The following is a 17,739-nucleotide window of genomic DNA, read 5'->3' as shown; positions in this document are numbered from 1 at the left end:
CCAGCAGTGTAGACCATAAGGATAAATCAGATGTGATGTCATCCACATAGGGCTGGGGAGTTTTCCACCGAAGCTTCTACATTATAGAATGTACAGACTTAATCTTGTTTTAATTCATTAACCATTTGAACTCTTTTGAGGCCAGGCGTGGTGGCTCATGCCTGTAATCCCAGCACTTTGAGAGACGGAGGCAGGCGGATGACTTGAGCTCAGGCATTTAAGACCAGGCTAGGCAATGGCGAAAACCCATGTTAACAAAAAAGAAGACAAAAATTATCCAGATGTGGTGGCATGTGTCTGTAGTCCCAGCTACTCGGGAGGCTGAGGTAGGACGATGGCCTGAACCCAGGAGGCGGAGGTTGCTGTGAGCCAAAGTCATGCCACTGCACTGCAGCCTGGGCGACAAAGCCAGACCCTGTCTCAAAAAAAATTTATTTTGAGTGCACTTGCATGTTTCCCCTTCTTAGTCATTCTACACACCAGGGAACCAAGGGAGGAAGGAAAGAGACCAACAGAGAGACAGAGAGACAAGGAAAGGAGAAAGGGAGGGAGATGGGGAGGAAGGAGGCCAATTTCATTAGGTGTTGTGCACAACACTGGAAACATTAACACCTATTTCCCATTTAACCCTAACACAGGCTTGTCTCAAGACAGATTAGCAAGAACCATTCCCCACCTTATACATGTGGTTGGTGTATTCGTCTGTTTTGCATTTTGCTATAAGGAATACGTGAGGCTGGGTAGTATATGAAGAAACAGGTATATGTGGCTCACGGTTCTGCGCATTGTACGGGAAACATGGTTCCAGCATCTGCTTCTGAGGAGGCCTCAGGAAGCTTTTTCTCCTGGTGGAAGATGAAGGGGGAGGAGGTGCGTCAGATGATAAGAGAGGGAGCAAGAGAGAGAAGGAGGTGCTAGGCTCTTAAAACTGCCAGATTTCCAGCGGACTCACTGGAGACAGCAGGGAGGCACCAAGCCATTCATGAGGGATCTGCCCCCACGACACAGTCACCTCCCACCAGGCCCACCTCCAACAGCAGGGGTCACATTTCCACAGGAGATTTGGAGGGGCCACACATCCAAACTATATCAATTGGTTTGTTTTTTTAAAAAAATCACTGGTAAGGAATTGTGCTGAGCTCAAATACAATGACCCCTCCACTCTCTCCCAGAGCTCCTGCTACCCCCACAGCCTCCCTCCTCTGCCCCCAGTGCCTCATCCCCATGAAAACCCTCTTTACTTCAAAACCAAGCCTGCCTGGCTCGCCCCTCTCACCTGGGACTCCGACAGCCAAACATTGCAGTGTTTGTGAATGTTGGGATGAGAAAGCTGGAATGTTTAGCTTTGTGCTCACATTTCTCTACCGAGGTCGAGCTGGGCAGTAGGAAAAAACCTCTAATTTACAATTCTAAACACAAACCATATTCACTATCTGATTTAGTCATAAGTTTAGGGAGAAAAAAAAGAAAGTGAAACTCAGCCCCTAAACAGCACAAACCCTAATTGGATTGAGACTTTTTGTCCCCACTCCACATGCCTGCCATGAGTAAAAGAAAATGCTTCCTGAAGATACATCCAGATCCCAAATTGTCTCTACAGCCTTTAATAGGCAATAGCAACATTCAATCAAAACTTACCTGACAGAGATAAGACAAGAAAGAAATTACCAACAGCCAAGAAAAACAGGCAATAGGATGAGATCATGGGAATTTCAGGAGTGGAGTTATGAGATGTGTCCTCTAAAAATACATGGGGTGACTCCATCCAAGTACTGACGTGAGCTGATGGAGAGTTTCACCAGAAAAGTGAAAACTATAATAATAAAAGAGTCAAGTAGAAGTTTAAGAAATATGAAATGTGATACTGAAAATAAGAACTCTAACATGGACTGTAGGCAGCAAAGGAGGGGACAGGGAAAGTGGGCGAGGCCTCCGAAGCATTTGCACAGCCCAGGCACAGGCAGAGAACAGAGGAGGGAAATGGGCAGGGGGCGGAAGAGACCAGGGCGCTCAGGACGGGGGAGCAGGTCCCCTGTGCGCGCACAACCCCAGATGAGAAGAGAGAATGGGGCAAAAGAATCATAAAAGAGGTGAGAACCAATTATTATTTTTATTTATTTAATTCTTTTTGAGACAGAGTCTCGCTCTGTTGCCCAGGCTGGAGTGCAGTGGCGCGACCTCAGTTCCCTGCAACCTCTGCCTCTCGGGTTCAAGTGATTCTCCCGCCTCAGCCTCCTGAGGAGCTGGGACTACAGGTGCCACCATGCCCGGCTAATTTTTGTATTTTTAGTAGAGACGGGGTTTCACCATGTTGGCCAGGATGGTCTCGAACTCCTGACCTCAGATGATCCACCTGCCTCGGCCTCCCAGAGTGCTGGGATTACAGGCTTGAGCCACCGCACCTGGCCCCGTGTTTTTTTTTTTTTTTTTTCCGAGACAGAGTCTTGCTCTGTCATCCAGGCTGAAGTGCAGTGGAGTGATCTCGGCTCACTGCAACTTCCATCTCCCGAGTTCAAGTAATTCTCCTGCCTCAGCCTCCTGAGTAGCTGGGATTACAGACACTTGCCACCACACCGGGCTAATTTTTGTATTTTCAGTGGAGACAAAGTTTTGCCACATTGGCCAGGCTGGTCTCAAACTCCTGACCTCGTGATCTGCCCACCTCAGCCTCCCAAAGTGCTGGGATTACAGGATTATTTTTAATAACCAATCAAAGTCAAGGTAAACTCCAGCACAAACAGATGAGTTTCCTGATGGTTGTGCACAGGCTTCCGACCCAAGGCAAGGTCTTCCTGTTTCAAGCCCCTCTGCCATCATCCTGCCTCCCCACACATACCCTAGTAATATCGTTTGGATGTTTGATACCCCCCAAAACCTCTGACTGACATTGGATCCCAGTGTTGGCAGGGGCCTGGTGGGAGGTCACTGGTGTGGTGGGAGGTGTCTGGGCCACCGGTGGTCACTAATGCACTGGGAGGTGTCTGGTCACCAGTGTGCTGGGAGGTGTCTGGGTCACCAGTGCGGTGGGAGGTGTGTGGTCACCGGTGCACTGGGAGGTGTCTGGTCACCGGTGCGGTGGGAGGTGTGTGGTCACCGGTGTGGTGGGAGGTGTCTGGGTCACCGGTGCGGTGGGAGGTGTGTGGTCACTGGTGCGCTGGGAGGTGTCTGGTCACCGGTACGGTGGGAGGTGTGTGGTCACCGGTGCGCTGGGAGGTGTCTGGGTCATCGGTGCGGTGGGAGGTGTGTGGTCACCGGTGTGCTGGGAGGTGTCTGGTCACCGGTGCGCTGGGAGGTGTCTGGTCACTGGTGTAGCCCCTACATAAATGTCTTGGTGCCATCCTCATTCTATTTGTCTCATCTCATTAGTTCTCATGAGATCTGATTGTTATAAAGAGACTGGCACCTCCTTTCGTCTCTCTCTGTCCCTCTCTACAGCTTCTTTCCTCTTGGCATGTGATGCCTGCTCCCCTTTCCCTTCTGCCATGAGCAGAATGATTTCTCACATTTTCTTTTTCTTTCTTTTTTTTTTTTTTTGGGGGGGGGAGGGAGTCTAGCTCTGTCGCCCAGGCTGGAGTGCAATGGCATGATCTTGGCTCACTGCAACCTCTGCCTGCTGGTTCAAGTGATTCTCCTGCCTCAGCCTCCTGAGTAGCTGGGATTACAGGTGCCTTCCATTATGACCAGCTACTTTTTGTATTTTTAGTAGAGACGGGGTTTCGCCAATGTTGGCAAGGCTGGTCTCGATCTCCTGACCTCAGGTGATCCACCCCACTCAACCTCCCAAAGTGCTGGGATTACAGGCTTGAGCCACTGTGCCCGGCCAATTTCTAACATTTCTGAGACCTCACCAGTTGCAGATGCTGGCACCACGCTCCCTGTGAAGCCTGCAGAGAGGTGAGCCAAATACACCTCTTTTCTTTATAAATTACCCAGCTTCAGGTAGTCCTTGATAGCAAAACAAATGGACTGAGACACTCATCCTAACTCAGACCCCAGCTTCCCCATGAAGCTGTCAGCAAAAACAGCAGCTATGCTCCCCTCCTCCCTACAGAGTCTGATGGCCTCAGTCCCGCCACGCAGTTCAGCCTCCAACTTGAGTCTGCTTACCTCATGCAAATGAACCTATCTCTTTATTTTTCAGGATCCAAAATGGCAACTCCCTGAAGCCAGAGAACCCATCAGAACTTAAAAATAGACAATTTTTTAGAGCAGTTTTTGGCTCACAGGAAAATGCACAGAAGGTACAGACATCTGCCATGTGCTCCCTGTCCCCCTCCCTGCACACACAGCCGCCCCCACCAGCAAGCGTGGTGCGTTTGTTACCAGTTGGTGAACCCACATAGACACGTCGTCATTGCTTGAGTCCGTGGTTTACACAAGGTCTCGCTCTAGGTGTTGTCCATCCTCGGTTTGGACAGACGTGCACTGACTCCTAGCCACCATGACAGTACCATACAGAGTAGCTTCACTGCCCTGAAAATCCTCTGTGCAGTGTAACTTCATCACCGTTAGGAAGAAAACAATCTCTTAACATCAAGTGTGAATAAGACAGATGATGTCCCAGCCCTCCATGGGGTTTCCCATTCTTGTGAGGTGGGAAGGGCAGGACATAAAAGAAACAGTCCACAAAGAGATAAAAATAATTATCATGCCATTACAGATTAAGATTATCCAATGAGTGAAATGCAAGGACAAGAATGAGTAAGAGAAGGAGGCAGGTCCGACAGGTAGCGGCGTCCCAGGTGGTAGCTCCTTCTCAGAGCCCAGCCAGAGTCAAGACCTGAAGGATGAAGACTTGGTCCTTGGACAATGGAAGAAATAAAGACCCAGGTAGAGGCAAAAGTAAATGTGAAGGCCCAGAAGCTTGAAAAGGCCGAGCCTGTCCTGGGAACTGTCAGAGGCACAGTCTGATCAGAGCGGAGTCAATAAGGAGGGGTGGTGAGACCCACGCTGGGTAGGGACAGAGACGTCCCATGCTTGAGTCCTTGGACACATGACCTCAGCTTCCTCGGCTGTAAAACATGACAGGTGGCAGGGCGTGGTGGCTCACGCTGGTAATCCCAGCCCTTGGGAGACTGAGGCAGGCAGACCACGAGATCAGGAGATAGAGATCATCCCGGCTAACGTGGTAAAACCCCATCTCTACTAAAAATTCACAAAATTAGCCAGGCGTGGTGGCGGGCGCCTATAGTTCCAGCTACTCAGGAGGCTGAGGCAGGAGAATCACTTGAACCCAAGAGGCAAGCTTGCAGTGAGCAGAGATCACACCACTGCACTCCAGTCTGGGCGACAGAGAGAGATTCTGTCTTAAACAAAACAAACAAAAAAACACAAAACATGACAAGAGCCACCTGCTATTATGGAGGTAGCGTCCAGATGCTGTGAGTGATAAAGAAATGAGTGATGGCAGAATCTTTGTTTCCAAGAGTTTATAATTTGGTGGAAATAAAGTGGAGAAGTGGGAAGACCTACAGAGTGGACTGGCAGAGTAGCAAAGTCCCCTGACCATGCTGCAAGGCGTTTCAAAGAGGACAGTGAGGGGAGGTGGTGTCTGCTCTCTTGGGAAACCTTTCCTGGAGGTTTGGCAATGTCTTCCCCATGTTCACGTGATCACCTTCATCTCTCATGAGCAGGTGAAGGCTCAAACAAAAACACAAACACTGATCCTGTCAACATCCTTGCGCATGACCTTGTGGGAAATATGTTTGAACTTCCGCTGGGAATGAGGAATTGCTGGGTCGCCATGTAAGCTGAAGTTCAGCTTCAGTGGTTATTGCTCCAGGGTCAATGCAAAAATGGACCTTCCCCCCAGCGGTGCGCAAGTGAGTTCAGTTTCCTCCCAGTGGTATGTATGTGAGCTCAGTCCCCACGGTGATGTGTGTGTGAGTTCAGTCCTCCCCACCCAGTGGTGTGCGAGTGAGTTCAGTCCCCCCCGCAAGTGGTGTGCGAGTGAGTTCAGTCCCTCCCCAGTAGTGTGTGACTCACTTTAATTAAATTAATTCATTAATTTAATAAAATAGGGATCAGCAAACTTTTCCAGTAATGGGCCAGAAAGTTATTCTTTTAGGTTTTGTGAGCCACGTGGTCTCTGTGGGACCTATTCTCCCGCTGCCACATAAAACAGCCTGCAGACAATACTAAACCCATGAGCCTGGTGCTGCTCAGTTCATCTTATTTTGATGGACTTGAAAATGTGAACAGCATATCATTTTTACATGTCACAAAACATCACTCTCCTTCTACATTTTTGAACCATTTAAAAAAAAAGATAAAATAGATAAAATTCATGGTTAGCTTACAGAGAACACAAAAAAATGGATGGTGGACCGGCTTTGGCCTGAGGACCTTCTTTTGCCAACCCCGTGCTAGATGAAGATCCTGGGTCAGTTACACACCTGGCAAAAGCTTCCCCCAGTTTCCTAATGTTTTCCTTTGAGAAGTGAAAGTGTTTTCTTTGGATGCAGCCCTGGTTCTCCTTCTTCCTTCGGGCAGGTGGCTCATTTGGACTGGAAGGAAACTGCGTCTCCCCTGCTCTCTAGTGTCCTCTGGAGGAATAGGAACACCCACAGATCCGCAATGACGGGTGCCAGCCGCCCCGGGCTGGAGAGTGAGTGCTCACTGTGAGGCAAACACACGTGCAGGAAGGTCCCTCCCACGGAGAGGGGCTTGTGCAGCCCTGGCCTGGGGGCTGGTCTCCACCACGGGCCCACCCTCATCCTGCTATGCCTTTGCCATTTTCGTAGCTTATTCTCTTTCTCTGCTCTGAACCAATAGGCAGCCTAAAACTACGGCCTTTAAAACTCTCCCATAAAGGCACTTGGGGCGTTGATGAGTGTAGGGAAGGCTTCCCACTAGGAAGGGATGAGTGGGGCTTGATGTGCCCACGGATGTTTGTGCACACACTGGCGACTCCAGTACCCCAGTGCAGGTTCATCAGCTGTAACACCGGACCACTCATGGCATTGGCCTTTCTCTGTTTTGGGCACATGTAGAATGACACGTATCCACCATTACAGTGTCACTGCCTAAAATTCCTTCGTGCAGCATCACTTTTCCACTGGTAGGAGAAAAGCAACGTCTTTGAGCCTCACGGTGTGAATAAGAACAGACGACGTTCCTGTAGAGAATAGCTGCTCCTTCATTTCCACCTTCCAAATTTTCTGCAAATCTCTCTTCCCTCCAACAGGAAGTTGGAACCATTCAGGGAAGGGAACTTTGAGAAACACAGATTAGCCAAGTGAACACGGTACAGAGCCACTCGGAGAGAAGAAGAATGAGTCATCACAACAAAGGCTCATCACTGATAGGGTCAAGGCCCTTCTAGTGACAGAATAGGCAGGGGAGAGCCCGTGGAAGGAGCCGCGTGCCTGGCGGGAGGCTCTGGGGAGGCTCCTTGAGGGCGAGAGAAGATGAAAACTCGGGAAGGCAGCTCCCTAGGCAGGTCTTGCGTGATACGCAGGAACTCTCCTGGCCGGGAATGTGACGATGAGACGTGACACCGGGAAAGATGGCAGCATATGCACAAATAATGGGTGATGGTCAAAGTCGAGGTCTGGAAACGGGCTGGCGTGGCCGGGAAGGGGACTTCCTGGAGGAAGGTGCAGGGCAGGAAATGGGAACAGGGCCCCTGGATGGGGCTAGTCCAAGGGCAGGGCAGGCACCCGAACACTTTGAGCACCCAATGGCATGCCGCAGGACACTTGCTATGACCTTGGCATCAACACAGGACCTGGCTCGTGATGAGCAAAGTGCACAAGGATAAAAACCTTTCCCTGAGATATCAAGAGAAAAAAAATTGGCTGGGTGCAGTGGCTCACACCTATAATCCCAGCACTTTGGGAGGCCAAGGCTAGTGGATCACCTGAGGCCAGGAGTTTAAGACCAGCCTGGCCAACATAGGAAAACCCCATTTCTACTAAAGATACAAAAATTAGCTGGGCATGGCTGCACACACCTGTAATCCCAGCTACTCGGGAGGCTGAAGCACAAGAATTGCTTGAACCCCGGAGGCAGAGGTCATGGTGAGCTGAGATCACACCACTGCACTCCAACCTGGGTGACAAGAGCAAAACTCTGTCTCAAAAAAAAAAAAAAAGAAAAGAAAAGAAAAAGAGGACAAACAATCACAAGAACAGCTAAACAGCTCCACGTGGCCCTGAGCCTGGCACTCAGGTAGCACTTGGTAAGTGCTGGATGAATGGCTTAATGAGTCAGCAAAGGAAGTTCACCAGTTCTTCTTTTCCATAATGAAAAGGTAGTTTCCCCATAGGGCCATAGGCTCTCAATGGGCAGGGAGCGATGGAGACAGCTCAGCCTTTGATTCTAGTCCTTAAATGGAAGACAGCGTATTGCAGAGACTCAGCCACAAAGATAATCGAATGCGGTGTCTGAAATTCTCCTGAACTCTCAATATTGGCGTCTTTTCACTTCTGAACAGTGTTCCCTGAGAGAACCACGACCCTGGCCCAAACGTGCAGGCTGTGGCTGGCTGTTTTGCTTTGTTGTGGTTTGTCTGGATGCACAAAATGCTTAAGCTTTAAGTCTCTGATAGTTTGCATTTTGTGATATAAGAACAAGAAAAAAAACTTCCTCTAACCTAATGCTTTCTGCAAACCAGAAAAAGTAAACCAGAAAAAGTTTTGCTCAGCTTCCGTAATTACAAATATTTTGTAAGGGTGACTGCAGCATTGGCAGCTTGCTATTTCTCCAGACTGTGGGCGGCCCCCCACAGCCAGGCCATGACTCAGTCACCTCTCACTCTCTCTTGGTGTCTGCCCACTGGATTTGTCACAGAATCAGAGGTCCAGTGGGTGACCAAGGCTTGCCTGAGCAGGACATGAAAGCTGCGCTGCTAGCATCTAAGGCTGGACCACAGCACAGGCCACCCCCTTTCCGTTCTCACTGCCCTGTAACATGACTGATGTTAGCTGCGGTGGGGCGAGGGACGCCCCTCTTGTGTCCTGAGTCTGATCACCTGGTCAGACCACAAGTTGGAGGTGTGGGTTTCTGAAGTGACAACATCCTCACTGAAATTCTGCCTGTGCACTTTCTCTTCTCATTTTTGTTTCCCCCACCGTGACCGTTTTCCTCTTTTTCCACCCCCAAAGGAAGAGAAATGTCGAGAAAATAACACTACAGAGCACAGATGGAGGACAGGCAGACGGTGTGAAGATTGCAATAACCGTGTCCCTCCAAGTTATCAGATGATGAAATAAGACAAGTGACGGGACCTGTGTCCAACATGGCTCGGCTGGAAGGTACTTTCTGCTTTAATATGTGGGGATTCCTGGCTGTCTCTGGACTCTCCCTAACAATAAGTCCACAGTTAGTGAAACCTGAGTCAGCAGGCTGTGAGGGCCTGAGGTCCAGCAGCTCTGCACTGTGGCTCTTGGCCCCCGCCCCACCCCAGCTTGTGACCGGTGAGTCACCCAGCCCAGCAGACACCATTGTGCCCTCTGCAGATGCACAGGCTGCTTCCTGCCTTGCTTCCTCCCAGAGCTGTTTGCCATAAATGACCACACGTGTAAGAAAGCACACTGCATACTTCTAACATGCGGTGTGAGCACCATGTGTGCACATAAACAAGTATCCATGCATTTATCTACAAAATAGAAGTAGTCCAAGAATATGGTACAGCTGTTAAAAGGCTTGATAAAATTGAAACACAGTAATGGTGCTTCTGAAGTTTGCCAGATTTCTATGACGATGAAAAAGTTTTTATCCCGGATACAAAACCTTTACTCTCAGCATCATCAAATGAGAAGTCGATGGGATTAGGCACTAAGCGATGGGATGTGGATTAAGTAGGATCACTGGATTTTGGTGAAAGACACTGCTATGAGTTGAATTATTCCCCATTCAAAAAAAACGATATGTTGGAGTCCTAACCCCCCGCATACCTCAAAATATGACTTTATTCGGAAATAGGGTCTTGTCTATTTCCAAAGAGGGAATGAAGTTAAATCAAATTCAGATGATGTCATGAGGGAGGATCCTAATTGAATACAGCCAGTGTTCTTATAAAAAGGGGAAACTGGGACACAGAGAGACACACACAGAGGAAGAACACCACGTGAGGACTGGAGCTCCACCACCCAGCCGACCAGCCACCGAGCCAAGAAACCACTGAGCTGAGGAGCCACCGAGCTGAGAAGCCACCAAGCTGAGGAGCCACCGAGCTGACAAGCCACCCGGCCGAGGAGCCACCGAGCCAAGGAGCCACCGAGCTGATGAGCCACCGAGCCAAGGAGCCACTGAGCCGAGGAGCCACTGGAGGCCGAATCCAGGCCCGGCTGGGACAGACTTTCCCCTGGAGCCTTCAGGGGAGCTCAGCCCTGCGGACACTGGGATCTCGGACTTCTGGCCTGGGAGAGAAGACAGTCCTATTGTTTGTGGCACTTGGTTATGGCTACCCTAACAAACTGATACAGACCCTAAAGCGAGAGGGGCGAACACAGTTCTGGCTTTGAAGGCATGAAAGCCCACTTCTGCATTCCGGTTCTGATGCTTATTGATGGTGGCATCACCTGATTTCTCTGAGCTTATTTTCTTTTCCTTTACTTATTTTTGAGAGGGAGTCTCACTCTGTTGCCCAGGCTAGAGTGGAGTGGCACAATCTCAGCTCACTGCAGCCTCTGCCTGCTGGGTTCAAGCGATTCTCCTGCCTCAGCCTCCTGAGTAACTGGGACTACAGGCACCCGCCACCATGCCCAGCTAATTTTTTTGTATTTTGAGTAGAGACAGGGTTTCACCATGTTGGCCAGGCTGGTCTCAAACTCCTGACCTCAGGTGATCCAGCAGCCTCAGCCTCCCAAAGTGTTGGGATTACAGATGTGGGCCACCGCACCTGGTCTTATTTTCTATGTAAAAAGACATATGTATCTATATGCACATACACATTACAGATACAGATGTGGATATAGATGTAGCTATGGACATAGATGTAGCTATGGACATAGACGTAGCTATGAACGTAGATGTAGCTATGAACATAGATGTGGATAGATATAGTAATATGGTTTAGATATTCGTCCCCACCCAAATCTCATGTTGAGTTGTAATCTCCAGTGTTGGAGACGGGGCCTGGTGGGAGGGGTTTAGGTCACGGGGGTAGATCCCTCATGGCTTCGTGCTGTCCTCACAATGGTGAGTGAGTTCTCAGGAGATCTGGTTGTTTAAGTGTGTGGCAGCTTCCCCAACCCACTCTCTCTCTCTGACTTCAGTTCTGGCCGTGTGACACGCCTGCTCCACTTCACCTTCCGTCATGAGCAAAAGCTCCCTGAGGCCTCCCCAGACGCAGAGCAGATGCTGATACCATGCTTGTACAGCCTGCGGAAACATTACCCAATTACACCTCTTTTCTTTATAAATGGCCCAGTCTCGGTATTTCTTTAGAGCAAAGCAAGAATGGCTTCACAGATATAGACGCAGCTGTGATATGGGTATAGATGTAGATATATAGAGACATGGGTATATGACTATAGATGCAAGTGTGGATGTAGACACGGATAAGGATACAGATATGTGATTGGTGTGCCTACCTGGGATAACACAGATAAAGATGCTTCCTCTCTCTTCTGCTAGACCGGGAGCTCACTGGCTGCAAAGACTCCACATTGCTTCCTGCGTCTGTCCCAGGGCCACAGCTGCACCTAGGCACACAGCAGATGTTCTTGAGCACCTCTCAGGAAGGCTGACACAGCCTAACCCCCTTGCCCACTCCTCCGACCTCCCACGTGAAAGGTACCCCATCAGCCACTGTAGTGATGAATAACCAGAGGTCAGTGTCTGGCTGGAAGTTCTCTGGCCTTCAAAAATTCTTTTATATACGGAACATATGGTTCAATGTTTAAATTCTTTAAGCTTGACCTACATAATTGAGCTCACTGATTAGCCCACAACTAAGGAGTCTTTGCCATCACATCTATGTCCTTCTCTTTATCTCGTTTCCAGCAGCACCCACTGCCCTAGCCTGAGCCTCCCCACATCCCCAATGTTGCATAAATGGATCATTCCCTCTACCTTCCCCAGCTCTGCCCCAGTTCCAGGTCAGGCTTTTGTGCTCCACAAATCATCTATGGATTTTCTGCATTAACGCCCATGACAATTCATTGTCTCTTACCAACATCGGCATCAAGAAGCTACATGAAATGCCTGGATGTGAAATCGATAGTAACAGCTCCTGGGTAGCTCTGTACTGCAGATTCACCGATCAGCCTGCAAACCATTTACACACAGGCTTTCGTTTACACCAAGAGCCTACATTTTAGCATGAGGCAGACAAGAAACTCTCGCAGAACTCGTCTGCTCTTCTTTTCAATTACTTTGTAATTATATACTTTCATTAAGAAGTTAATTACGGCCGGGCGCGGTGGCTCAAGCCTGTAATCCCAGCACCTTGGGAGGCCGAGACGGGTGGATCACGAGGTCAGGAGATTGAGACCATCCTGGCTAACACGGTGAAACCCTGTCTCTACTAAAAATACAAAAAACTAGCCGGGCGAGGTGGTGGGCGCCTGTAGTCCCAGCTACTGGGGAGGCTGAGGCAGGGGAATGGCATAAACCCGGGAGGCGGAGCTTGCAGTGAGCTGAGATCCGGCCACTGCACTCCAGCCTGGGAGACAGAGCGAGACTCTGTCTCAAAAAAAAAAAAAAAAAGAAAAAGAAAAAAAAAAGAAGTTAATTACTTCAACATTAACCTTCCATCTATTGTTTTAACATAAAACAAATGAAGATTGGGTAAAAATACAAGGACTTACTAAAATGACAAACACTTATATAGAACATTTATGAGGTGGCAGGCGGGGTTTTCAGGGCTCTGCTCATCGAGTATATTAACTGGGATTCCCGTGAGGGCCGTGAGACAAACACAGGCAGTGCTCAAAACCCTTCACAGCCTGTTCAGCATTGATTGCTCCACATTGATTGCTGAGTCATGGAAACGTGCAAGGGGTCCCAGGGAGTCAACTCTTTACCTACTGGCTTGGGAGTATTCAAATGTGTAACAACGGAATGCTGCTGTGCCAGGGTATGTGGCCTGAATCCCAGCCTCTGGCAGGGACAGCAGCAGTCCATTTCACAGAGAAAGAAACAGAGACCCAGAGACAGGAAGCGACATTCCCGGGGCCCACAGACGGCGTGGGTGCAGACGGACTGTGCAGTCTGATTTCCACAGCTGAGCCAGTGGCCTCTGCACTGTCTCAATTCTGGGACTGGAAATGGACTGCGTGTGTACGTTGCAACACTGTTTTAACAACCAGATACATTTTCTCACTTACTAGGAAAGCTTTCAAATGCACAGAAAAAGTGAAAAAGAAATAAGATGAATACTCATGTACTAAACAACCAGATCAACAATTCTTATTGTTTGGTCATATTTACTTTAGCACATACACGTACACAACACTCTCACACCCATACACACACACACATACTCACATGCTCACACACACAGACACACATACACACATATGCTGACATACACACGCACTCACATACACTCTCGCACACACAGCTGAGCCCTTTCACAATAAACCACCATACTGTCACTCCAGCCCAGTGCTACAACACATTTCTCTTAAAAACATAAACTTTTGGCTGGGCACGGTAGCTCACACCTGTAATCCCAGCACTTTTGGGAGGCCAAGGTGGGCGGATCACCAGAGGTCAGGAGTTTGAAACCAGCCTGACCAACATGGGGAAACCCTGTCTCTACTAAAAAAAAGAAAAATACAAAATTAGCCAGGCATGGTGGTGAGTGCCTGTAGTCCCAGCTACTTGGGAGGCTGAGGCAGGAGAATTGCTTGAACCCAGGAGGCAGAGGTTGCGGTGAGCCGAGATCATGCCATTGCACTCCAGCCTGGGCAATAAGAGGGAAACTTCTATTCAAAAACAAAGAAAGTCAGCAGTAAGTCACTAAGATTACCAAATGCTCAGTCCATATTGAAATGTCCCCAGTTGTCCCTGCGAATGTGTCTGACCGCTGCCTGTTGGAAAAGCCTCCAATAACGGCTCCCATGGTGAGTGAAGTTGTCATGTCTCTTTGGCTGTTTTAATCTAGACTCAACTCCCTGACACACACACACACTCCCCCAGCCGCTCCCAGCACACTGACCTGTTATGGAGACCTGGCCAATTGTCCGGCAGAATGTCCACATTCTGGATTTGTCTGGTTCCCTATGGCTTCATTTAACTGGTTCCTCTGTGGCCTGGATTTTCTGCCATATGGAATTTCAGCCTTGATTGGCAAGAAAGCTTCACAGGGAATACCTCGACTCACAGCATCATGCCCGGAGACAGGTCTCCTCAGGCTGACCACATGCATTTTCATGATAGTCCAAGATGTATCAAGCAAGATAATTTAGTAAAAAATTCTAATGTTAATAAATATGCTGACTGGGCATGGTGGCTCACACCTGTAATCCCAGCACTTTGGGAGGCTGAGGCGGGTGGATCACCTGAGGTTGGGAGTTCAAGACCAGCCTGAACAACATGGACAAACCCCGTCTCTATTAAAAATACAAAATTAGCCAGGTGTGGTGGCGCATGCCTGAAATCCCAGCTACTCTGGAGGCTGAGGCAGGAGAATCGCTTAAACGCAGGAGATGGAAGTTGATGCAGAGAGCCGAGATCGCGCCATTGCACTCCAACCTGGGCAACAAGAGCGAAACTCTGTCTCAGATAGATAGATAGATAGATAGATAGATAGATAGATAGATAGATAAATAAATATGCTGGTCAGGCATGGTGGCTGACGCCTGTAATCCCAGCACTTTGGGAGGCCAAGATGGGCAGATCACCTGAGGTCAGGAGTTTGAGACCAGCCTGACCAACATGGTGAAACCCCATCTCTACTAAAAACACAAAATTAGCTGGGCATGGTGGTACATGCCTGTAGTCCCAGCTACTCAGGAGGCTGAGGTAGGAGAATCGCTTGAACCCAGTAGGTGGAGGTTGTGGTGAGCCGAGATCGCGCCACTGCACTCCAGCCTGGGCAACAAGAGCGAAACTCTGTCTCAAAAAGAAAAAAACAAAATCTGATGTTAATAAAGATACTGGCTGAGCATGGTGACTCACGCCTGTAATCCCAACACTATGGGAGGCTGAGGCAGGAGGATCACTTGACCCCAGGAGTTCAAGATAATCCTGGGCAACATAGCAAGACCCTGTCTCTACAAAAAATACAAAAATTAGCTAGAAGTGGTGGCTCACACCTGCAGTGCCAGCTAGTCAGGAGGCTGAGATGGGAGGATCGCTTGAGCCTAGGAGGTCAAGGCAGCAGTGAGCTGTGATCGCACCATTGCCCTCCAGCTTGGGCGACAGAGCAAGACCGTGTTTCAAAACAAACAAAAACACACACAGACACACACGGACACACACGCAGACACACACACAGACACACAGACACACAGACGCACAGAGACAGACACACAGACACACAGAGACACGGACACACGGACACACACACAGACACACACACACAGACACACATGCACAGAGACACACACACAGACGCACAGAGACACACATACACACACAGACACACAGACGCACAGAGACACACATACACACAGAGACACACACACAGACACACAGAGACACACACAGACGCACAGAGACACACATACACACACAGACACACAGACACACAGAGACACACACACAGATACACAGACGCACAGAGACACACAGACACACACAGACACACGGACACACACACAGACACACACAGACACACAGAGGCACACACAGTTACACATAGACACACACAGACACACATACAGACACACACACTCAGACACACACACACAGTTACACACACACACACACACACAACAAACCTGCTGAGATTGAAGTTTGGATGCCCTGTAAGTTCAGGGGTAGGGATGATAGTGGAGTCGTGTCAGGGAAAGCAAATTTAAATTCCACAAAGAACTTGTTCGGTCATAGAGCTTTGTCCATTTCCTAAAAGAAGAGCCTGTCTTGAGGTGTGGGCCGGTAACCTGGCTCCGGGCTTGTCCCTTTTGTGGGGAAGTATTTAACAGTCAGTGGCCAGCCTGTCTTGTCAGACAAAGTCCATGTTTTGTGCTTAACCTGGACACCCCAAATTCTTAACACACCAGCCTCTGGCCATCGGTCCAGTGAGAAACCCTGTGGACAAAACAGAGGAGGAGGTTGGGCGGCAGGTGAGAAGATGTCATTGGCCTACCTGGTTATCTTTTTCACTCTTTTAATAGAATCTTTCCAAATATCATTTTCTTCTTATTATTTGTCTTTTATTATGAAAATTTCCAAACATATAGACATGTTGAGATGACCATAATTAAGGAACAGAAACACGCTCTTGCGTTTGATTTAACGGCTACTGACCTTTTGCCTTCTTTGCTTCATCTGGCTTGCTTTCTTGCTGATGTATTTTAAAGTAAATTGTGGACATGATGACATTTCATCCCTAAAAGCATCTCTACGCATCTCTAAAAAATAAGAACATTTTCCTGTAGAACCACAATGCCACTAGCCATCCCACAAAATTAATGATCTAACATCATCTAAAGCTGGCTATATCCATAATTTCCCAATTGTTAGAAAAATGTATTTTCCAACTGGTTAGTTGACATCCAGATTGAATTCAGGACACACATTTGGTTTTCTGTCTTAAGTCTCATTTAATGGGATAGTGCTGTCACTTTTTTTTTTTTTTCTCTCATAGCGTTGAATTGTTGAGAAGACAATGCCTGAAGTCTGAATGTGTCTGTTTCCTTGTGGTGTCATTTAATTTGTTTCTTATTTCCTGTATTTCCTGCAGACTGGCAAGTGAATCAAGAGTTCTATCGATTTACGTTAAACATTTACTCAAGAATCCCGCACGGCGGATCACAAGGTCAGGAGATCGAGACCACGGTGAAACCCCGTCTCTACTAAAAATACAAAAAATTAGCCGGGCGCGGTGGCGGGCGCCTGTAGTCCCAGCTACTAGGGAGGCTGAGGCAGGAGAATGGCGTGAACCCAGGAGGCGGAGCTTGCAGTGAGCCGAGATCACGCCACTGTACTCCAGCCTGGTGGACAGAGTGAGACTCCGTCTCAAAAAAAAAGAAAAAAAAAGAATCCCACACAAGTGGTCCTGTGTGTTTTCTACTGGACAGCCTTGGAAGGCATGTGGCTCACATCTCACTGTGATGACGCAAAGATCTTCCTCTGAGTTAGGTGGTGGCAGCCTCATCTCCTCATCAGCAGGTGCATTTTCCCCCTTCTGATAAGCATATAAGTTGGGGTACGTGGTACCCACGTATGTGGGTACGTGGCAAGGTGTGCAGCTCCTCACTGCCTTTCTGTCTGATGGTTTCAGGAATTTATTACTGGTTCTTACCTGCCTCATTATTTTTATTAGGAGTTGCCAGATGGTGATTTTGAAATTTTGTCATTCCCGGCTGGGCACGGTGGCTCACGCCTGTAATCCCAGCACGTTGGGAGGCCGAGATGGGCAGATCACCTGAGGTCAGGAGTTCGAGACCAGCCTGGCCAACATGGTGAAACCCCATCTCTACTAAAAATATAAAAATTGGCCAGGTGTGGTGGCAGGCACCTGTAATCCCAGCTACCCGGCGGGAGACTGAGGCAAGAGAATGGCTTGAACCCAGGAGGTGGTAGTTGCAGTGAGCCGAGATCACACCATTGCACTCCAGTCTGGGTGACAAGAGTAAAACTGGCTCAAGAAAAAAAAGAAAAAGTAAAAGAAAAAAG

This window comes from Rhinopithecus roxellana, chromosome 9 (genome assembly GCF_007565055.1).
Source record: "Rhinopithecus roxellana isolate Shanxi Qingling chromosome 9, ASM756505v1, whole genome shotgun sequence".
Classification (NCBI taxonomy): domain Eukaryota; kingdom Metazoa; phylum Chordata; class Mammalia; order Primates; family Cercopithecidae; genus Rhinopithecus; species Rhinopithecus roxellana.
This window is presented reverse-complemented; position numbering follows the sequence as displayed.